The sequence below is a fragment of the Agrilus planipennis genome, unplaced genomic scaffold, assembly GCF_000699045.2.
Source record: "Agrilus planipennis isolate EAB-ADULT unplaced genomic scaffold, Apla_2.0 scaffold92, whole genome shotgun sequence".
NCBI classification, from domain to species: Eukaryota; Metazoa; Arthropoda; class Insecta; order Coleoptera; family Buprestidae; genus Agrilus; species Agrilus planipennis.
The window spans coordinates 359,908-369,852 of NW_020438900.1; positions in this window are offsets into that span (position 1 = coordinate 359,908).

Sequence of the window (9,945 nt, forward strand, 5' to 3'; positions counted from 1 at the left end):
GAGGATCTCTCTATGCGCGACTTGAGTCTCTCGTTCAGAGACGCTAAACAGTTTTTTTGACAGTCTCTCTCAGCGACACCAGAGAGACTCGATGAGAGACGGAGACTCGAGTCTCGCTTTTAGAGACTCTGAGAGACTGAACATTTTTATCTCGGGTCTCCTTGTGTCTTTTTGCTACTTGTGTTTCTCTTTTTGTACATATTTCTTATTTGTTTGTATTTCATGTTCTAGTTCATTTTAGTATATAAACTGTTATTTGTTTTTGTTAATGTTTCTTTAATTAGTATTTTTATTAATATTGACATTGAAAAGCGCTAAAGTAGCTACTTAGAAGTAGATATTTAGATTATTTTGTTACTATTGTCAGGGTTCATTTATTACTAATTTTTTTCAATTCCAGTTTAACTTAATATCGAATAGAATAGTGCATAAGAGCTCTCATGATCATTACCAATACACATGCAATTTCTCGAAATGACGAATAAAACAACAAAACTTGGGTACCTGTGTATATATTATCATTCACTAATTAATTCGGCAAGGTGATCCTCGACTTAAAGGTCCCAAACGAGGCGAGAATGCGAACGTGCATGGCGTTTTAAAGAGCGAGAGAGAGAAAATTGAAAATGTCTCCTCTTTCATTTTAAAGCAATCGACGTCTAACTTTTTTACATATTTCCTTCATCTTATCCTTCGAGGAGAATATAAATGCGGAACGTTTGCATGAATACGAATGCAAATAACTTCACTTGCTCTTATAATATACATAATTTAGACAGAATGTGCCCTCACTCTCGATATTAATTTTTAAGAACCGAAGGGACCGATTCCTTCGTGTAAATAGGCACATCGGTACAATAGAACTCATCTACAGGAAGGACAAAAACAGAAATAAAATTCTTCAGGAATTGATGTTGGTCAAAACTCGAGTAAAAATAAAAAGAATTATAACACCACCGAATCGCCTCCAAATATATGAAATGACCTAAATTACCACCGAAATAGTTCGTACAGATTAGACGAAAATTTAAATNTTTCTAACCTTCTCTATCCACGGTATCCTCATTATTTACCGGTAACCCCACTTTTCAAACACAATAACCTTTTCTTTTCCGCCGCGCCCACATCGTTCATGTTTCGCACCCAAACATACACTCTTAACAATCTTTTTCGAATTTGTGAAGTGACTTCTTTTTATTGAAGGCGATTCGACCCTGGGCTATCCTCTGCTTTAAATCCTTACTGCTCCTTCTCTCCTGACTTATTTGACTTCCTATATACCTAAAATCAGCCACTTCTTCTAACTTTATGTCTCGTATCTTGATATTCACTCTTTCCTTATTTTTTTCTTCCCTTGCATACCAATGTTTTTGTTTTACTTTTATTTATTTTCATGCAATACTGTTTTGTCAACACCTCTTCCGTTTTATTTAAAGGTATCTCTAACTCCTCCTTGCTATACTAATACTGCTATATCATCTGCAAATCTAAGCATACTAATCTTTTGCCCTGTATGTCTATTCCTACACATGTACTGTCTTTAATGATGTTGATCGCGTCTTCGATGTTTAGATTCAAAAGTAGCGGTGACGGTGTGCATCCCTGTCTGACTCCCTTCCTAATATTTACTTCTGTACGTTGCAGCTCCAGCTCTGTAACTGCCTGTTGCTCTTTATACAAACTAAATATCACTTTTCTATATTTGTAACTCATCCCTACATTTTTATGTATATTTAGCATCTTGTCCCATTTAACATTGTCAAAAGCGTTTTCTAAATCTACAAATCCTATGTACGCGCTCTTTCCTTTTCTAATCGTTTTCTCTATTGTTACCCGTAAAGCTGGAATAGCCTCCCCCATTCCTCTATTTAATTGTGCAGTAAGAACACAAAATAACAGGACAAACCCAAATTATAATAAGACCTTTTTGTTAGAGTTTCGAAGTAAACGGTTGAATTTTCTAATTTTCTTTTCGACTTTTCATGACAGCACGTAGCAAGATTTATCTATTCTACGTATTAAAATTGAGAATTTTAATTATAATATTTCACTGAACCGAAATAAAGAAAATAAAAATCCTTATTGTTAACGCTTTTTTCGTTCAAATTTTATCATGTAATATTTTTTTGATGACGTTGAGAAAAAGTAAAAGAGCAAGAAGCAACGGAATACAACTAAAAGTTAATTCTTGTTTATTTTTCCGCTTTGGTTCAGCTATTAAACTTTATTTTCTCCAATGAGCGAAGGAAGCAGTTTTTGTTCGAGTAATAAGCATTAGTATTATTATCTGTGAGCGTTCCATTTTTCATCAGTTGGGATTCAGCCGGATTAAAGTCGCGACTTAATGCTTCACTTCGCGAAAAGGCACTCCACTCAAATTCGTTAATGAACATTATTTCATCCATTACGATCTTTTATTTTGCTTATTATCAACCGAATCGATTTGACGTTTAACAGCCGTCGGAACGTAAAGATTTGGACATTTACCTGAAAAATACATCGACCGTTGTTGCATTAAATTTGCAAACATTACGTATTATTTAATTAAACCAAAATAGAAAATAGTATTTCCAGGTTATCCTTGCAATCATTTACATGAACAATATTTTAGACCAAAAACCAAAGGATAATTTATAAAAACCAAAAAACGAGGAACTTTAGGTTTTGATAATTGTCTTTACAAAATTTTGGATTTCCTAAGGAATTTTATGATACAAATAGTTACAGTAAAAGTTCCTTATTCACGGTTTCCTTATTCGCGTTTTCATTATTTGCGGGTGAAAAAATTGCAACCCACTTCCTGTATTCGCGGTTAAAAATTTCATTATTCGCGGTTGCAATCGGATTGACCGCAATAAACCGCTCGTGCCTAGCCAAAAACATGGGTTTCTGTTCTAAACATTGTGATTTAACGCTGAGAGATAAATATCTAATTCTTTGTATGGTAACAGACAAAGGTTCACACTAACTCGGTACGTTTTTGGTTTTCAATAATACGGTCATTAAAAGCTTTTACAAGTGCTTAAAGTTGATGCTTCTTGGAGGACACGTATTTTCAATAGAAGTTAAAAAATTAAAAAATGGCATTCGACAAGCTTTAGAACAAAGCTTTATCTATGTTACTATAAAATTTCAAACCTCTGTTCCAAATATTAAATTCATGATATCTAGAACCGATAAGCATGTTTTACTCTACGGCGCGTGTACTGCTGAATCCCCTTAATGTATCGGTATCTTTTGCGTATGTACAGTTGGTATTTTGGCTTTTATAAAAAATCTAACCGAATAGAAAAGAATTCGGTGTTATTTTTCAACGTATCAGCATCTTTTGAGTACTGTTGGCGCCTGCCGAGACGACTTTTATGAAAGATGTAACCGAGTACCCTAATTTCATAATTCAAAACAAGAAAAAATCACTAAATGTTTTAAACTCTTGCCTAAAGCTGATTATAACAATTAATTTTAATTGCGAATTTATCAATACATTGATTTTATTTTGATAGATATTGGTTTTATTTTGGAACCTTAGAACGTATCCCCTGTGATCCCATACTAATTACCATTCCATGTCCACGCGTTCTGTATTCGCGGCATATTTATGGAACGTATACCCCGCGAATAAAGAGCTTTTACTGTACTGTAAACAACCCTTACATCTTATTAAGAAGGCGCAAAAACTATACAAAAGCATTATTGTAATCGGAACTTTGAAAGGAAGTTTTTAATCCGATAGATCATGTAAACAACTTAAATTGAATCTCGCAAACTGCTTATATACATAGCAGAGATGAAATTAAATTATTTGAGATCGTTTTCGTTTTCTATTGTTGGCGATTTCATCTTCTTTGGGTCCGTCAGTTTCTCCCGTTCGTGAGCCTCGTCATCTTCCTTATTCGAATGCGTCTACAAGGAGACGATTGTACGGTTGCTGCTTCCAAATGAAGAGAATTTTCGCAACGTCCGTTATTATTAATATAAATCCCTCCGTTGTTGCCCTCTATCATTTTCAGCCGTAATATTGGGAGGTCGCGTTCACCCGAATCATTAATAACAACAATGAAACAGAACAAGCACAAGACTGACAAAACACGATATTAGTTTCTGTTACTTATTGGACAAAGCTCGGAGAAACTAATATGTTTTGCGAGCCTTATGGCCAAATTGATATGCCCGACCAATTCCGTAATATACTCTTTGCAATATAACGCAAAGACGATATAATAAAGTTTGCGAGTGTCTTAATTAAAAATCAGAATTGTAACTGATCTTCCCCAAAATACGGACAAACACAGATGTAGCATTGACAGAGCTTCTCTACTATGTTTAATAAACAATAGCATAGTCGAAAACATATAAGGAGTATCTAATAGAAATTTATTAAATTAGAGACTTATTTTGTAAATGACTTGAAATGGATCATGGTTTTAATGTAATACCCAAATTTCAGAACAAACAAAATAGCTCAAACCCCAACACCAAAACACGACACTAGTTGGCCGAAGCACTTTTCAGTAACAAGGTTACCTTCTTCGGGGACTGAAGTGAACTGAGTCCCTGAAAAAGGTAACCTTGTTACCGAAAAGTGCTTCGGACAACTACGTATAGTGTCTTGTTTTGGCGTTGGAGTTTGAGCTATTTTGTTTGTTCTACAACAACTGCCAAAGTTTTTCCAGTCTTCATATTACCTAAATTTCACTTGACTATCATGACAATGATCATGGGCATAACTAGATATTTTTGCTAGGGGGTAGATTGTCAATTTATACATATAGGTTTAATGTGTTTGGTTTTCTATGTTTCTAAACGTTGGTTGTACCGATATCGGGACTTGCCAGAGCCTTTTCCTGTTGCAGTGCCTCCCTTGCCCCTAACTACACTGTACAACAGCCAAAATGTATAAAACTGACCAAATCCTACTATTTTTGGTATTCTAAAGTTTTACAAATACGTGATGTTATGTGTCCCTATATATTAAGACTGTAATTGCAAGAACGAACGTGGTATTTTTGTCTTACTATAACACCTTTACCAAATATACGTTTTTCCCAAGTTAAGGAAATATTGCATAACTTGGCAACACCCAATGGGGGTCCCTGGGGATGTTCGCCAACTCCTATATAGGAACTATCAAACTGCTAGAGCTTAAAATAATAAGCACGGTGAACACTTTCATCAAGATATAAGTATCAACAATGGAAGAAACGTACCAGGGAAACTGGAAAGCTTCCATGATTACCGACTACTGTTGGTCATTAATATTAAGACTGTTTGGATACGCACCTCCAGTCCTTCAAATCCTGAACCACTCTTGGCATTTCCCGAAATCCAGGATATTCCTAACCTATTTGTGAGCAGTAATCTAATCTAGATCTCCCCATGTCCCACTATAACCCTGGTTCTGTTTCTAATATGTCTCTAATCTAACCTTTCAGGTCTCAGAAGGTGCCCTGCCATCCTGTATCTCCTTTTGTTTATTGACTTCTCTAGCGCCATTTGTTGTCGTTATTCTCTCAATATTTCTTCATTTTAATCCCCATTTCTTTCATCCTGATTTATCTGACTTTTATTTATTTTCCTTCCATGCTCCTTTGTCAATACAACACCGCTTCCATTTATTTAACCGTCTTTAACCTCCCTGTACTATATGCAGCTGTTATTTCATCCCCAAAAATCTGCTAGCTTGGTAATCCTTTTCCTCTGCATTTTTATCCCGAAAGCAATAATAACGTTAACATTATTTACCTATTTTTTGAAACCTACTTTGACCCATGGCAATTTATTGAAGCTTTTCCATATTTTAAATTAAACATTCGAAAGTCAATAGATAGTGCAATAAGGTGTAGCTACAACACTAGCATGTAGCACATTATTAGTACGAAAAAGCTAACACTTATTTAAGAGCTCTTAGCACTTTTTAACATAATTTACCAAGTCTGAGAGCACTTTCAAACACATCACGACTCATTTTGTTGTAAAAAACGTTTCACAAGGGAAAACAGTTAAATCATTATAAACTAATGTATAGTTAAGAAGTTCAAAATGGTATCATTATCGTAAGGTCGTCAGTCCTAAGACCGGTTCGACACGCACCTCCACTCCTTCCTATCCTGAGCTAATCTTCGGATTTCCCTAAAACTAGAACATCCCACATTCTTAACTATTTGTGAACAGTAATCCAATATAGGGCTACCTCTACTCCTCTTAACTCCTGTTTCTACCTCTTAATTTGTCTCTGAATAAACCTTCATGGCTGTGAAGGTGTCCTACCAACTTATCTCGCCTATTTTATTGACTTCCATAGAGTCCTCTGTTCTCCTGTTCGTTCTAATACCTCTTCATTTCTAACCTATCTCTATCTCTGTCTGCACTACTCATGTAGCAGTTTCTAATTTAACAATGACGCAAGAAATGACTACAGTCCCAAGTGGAAACAAGAACTATGCCCATTTTGATCTTCTCAACTATAAGACATTAAACTAAAAGATAAACGATAACTTTCCTCCTTGACATCCAGGCATGACCTTCCCTACATCTTTTAAAATTGAAGAATGTGAACAGTAAATTTAGGCAATTGAAACATCTCTAAAGTTGCGATAAAACATTTTCGTCATCGCCTTTTGAAATGCTTCCTTTTTTTCACCCTCGCTCCCTGAAATTCGAGCGAACAAATTCGACTGAAAGCAGGGTCGAAAATCACGGAAGCATAAAGTTCCAAAAGAGCTCGAATTTGCGTCGGAAAAGGCCAAGAGAGCGGAAGGGGCCGGGTACTTGAAAGTTTTCGACGACAAAAATTAGAAAAATGTGCGAACTAAAGGCACAAGCGAGGCGGAAAATGCTGACTACTACGCTTCGTCCCTTCCTTATTTTCCTACTGTCTTTCTCTGCTCTCCATCTTTTCCTCTTGATGAGCTGGCACGACAATAAGGAACCGAAGAGGATTGACAAGCATTTTCTCAATGAGACCCGATTCGATTTTGTTTATTGTATCTGCTTAAGATATTTCAAAGGCAACAACCAATAGGAAAAAGACTGTCAAACAAAAGAAAAAAGAAAAAACACCAACAACAATACAATCAATTGTATGACCAGACGTCGTTGATCCACCAAAACTTGTCGTCAGTAATAGTAGAAATTTAATGTTTTTATTTTATTTCTGATCATACATATTAGTTTTAGGTGGTCATCGATGATATTTGATACGTATTTATAAGGGCATCAACACGAGTGAAGCTGAGGGTAAAATCTAGTAATTTATGAAATAAAGTTTTCATAAAAACATTGGTAAGTACCAAATATGCGAACTTCAATCAATAACTGAGCTAATACATATTTTCACGGCAATTTTACCGAACGATCACTGCCAACTACTGCACGAATCGCATTTTTTTATGATTGTAACTAATGGAAACTGTTACTAATTTATATGTAATAAATGGATTGGTCGCAATTACTTTCAAATTACACGGAATAATTCATATTTCAACAGAGATAATTAGCTTTCGAAACGAATCGTTAAATACGTGTAATTTTCTTTTGAACGAAAATCGAATATTTCAACAGCGTGATTATTCTCAATTCTGAATCGACGATGCTGCATGCAATGACGACGGGGCGACAACGACGACTTGGACGCCGCCGCCGACGACTATGGCGTCTCGTCGGTCTCCGATCGTCGCGGAGGACAATTACTTTTAATTAACTTCCGCTGACAACAATTTCGCTGCTTCTGTTTGAAATTAGATTAAGTTCAAATGTACTTGGCTTCTTTTCAAGGGATTTGTTTACCGAATGCCGAAAGATTCGCGTACCCTGTCCACCTCTCTCTCCCTCAAAACACTCAAAAAATAATTACATTGACATTCAAGAACAAAGACTAAATCACTAAAAGATCAGAAACTAGAAAATGTATGAGTTTAAAACTAATACTAAATCATCATCATCATCATCATCAAGACTGGTTGGAGACGCATGTCCACTCTTTCCTATCTCGAGGTAATCTTCGTACTTCCCTAAAACTGGAAAATCCCACATCCTTAACTATTTGGGAACAGTAATCTAATCTATTTGTATCTCTACTCCTCTCGACTCCTGTTTCTGCTTCTAATATGTCTCTACCCAGGTCTACTCTAGGTAGACCTTGACTCAACTCTTGTTCTCAAATTGCTACAGCCGAAGATTAGCTGAAGATAGGNCGAACTTTGCAGGTAACAATATCTTTAAGATACTTTATCTTCAAGTATTTAAATAATATTAGAAACCAGTTGGTTAGCATTTTCACCCCTTCCTCTATCAGGGTGGAGATTATGTTATAAATAGGTTGACACACTCATAATACGACATCAAAAAAGAACAGAGAGACATCAAAAAATAAAAATTAAGACAACAACAAACAACAATTAGTAGCATCAGTATAATCATCAACTTCAGGGTCTTCAATATATGTAGTAACTGTATATTTGTAAATAAATATTACTAAGTGCAGTTATTCGTGTTATTCATCACTGAGGTAAATTATTATTTGCACTTACAATCCTTCCAAAAATTCGTGTGCTCCCTCATAGGAGAAAGAAGTGGCGCGGCAGCGCAAAATAAATAAAACAAATATTTTTTCAAATTAATTTTTGTATCACTTCAAATATTATTTCAGTTCTTTTATTGTGCATACCTTGGTTTCCTTCTAATCTAAACTCTATTGTTCTCTCAATCACTTCTACCTAGAAATCCAACTCAAACCGTACCTGCATAATAATATCTGGTTTTACCCTTAATTCCTCTCTCTTGAATTCTATACTGTTTAATTCTACGTATTTCTATAAACTAGTGTCTTCACCCCGAATTTGAAGGCTAGCTTCCGGATTTGTTATTTCCGAATTTTATAATGTGATTAGCATTAAAAACACGCTCACCTTCAACGAAATTTCCTTTCCGAGGCTTTGTGACAGCCCAATAACATATTGTGTCAATACTTATCATTGTAGAAACTACGATGAATTTTCCCTAATCGGCGCCATGTTTTTAGGCTCCTCCCATTTGACGGATCCCAATAGTGAACAGTTATTATTCCAAGAGGAAAAGCTTTATGCACGAACGAGTTCATTACAAAACCACATTTCGTCGTCATATCTTGCGGAGGAGTTTAGTTGATGGCCTTCTTAGTAGTCTTCGGTACAAAAGTGTCGCCGCTACGTTGGGGCTGTTTCGGTTGAAATGCAAGCTGCAAAATTTCAGTCCTGTTTCTCGTTGCTAGCATTCTAAGTGAATGTTGGCGATATAAAAGCTTTTCGTGGATGTTTCCGGCCGGCAATGTCCTTAATTTATGGTGTGCATGCCCTAATGGAGACTGCAGCTTCGCGAAAACGTGTGGACAATAGCCAAGAAAGCTTTGCCTTGCTGTAATTACAATAAATGTGATAAGACGTGTTTGTTGCCTGCGTTTTGCGAGAGAGGGCGAGAGTAATTTCTTATTATTTGTTTCCCTTGTTACTATGGGACGTCGCGTAGCATCGCGACGCCTCTGCCAATTATTGCGCTCTCTTATTTTAATTAACAAAACCAGCGACGAAGGCACACGCTCTATGAAAATTACTCTAATTATTATGCATAAGTCTTATTTCGTTTCATTTTTATTTAAATCCAACAAAATATAAGCCTCTACATCCCTGGACGAAGCAAGACGCATTTTATTCTTCACAAACACGATTGAAGACAAAATATCGCCTTTAAACATTGAAACGTTTGGATAGTCATTATCGTCATCATACGGTCGTCGGTCCTAAGACTGGTTGGACACGTACCTCCACTCTTTCCTATCCTGAGCTAAACTTCGCATTTCCCTAAAACTAGAACAGCCCACATCCTTAACTATTTGCGAACAGTAATCTAATCTAGGTCTACCTCTACCCCTCCTAACTCCTGTTTCTGCCTCTAATATGTCTCTGACTAGAC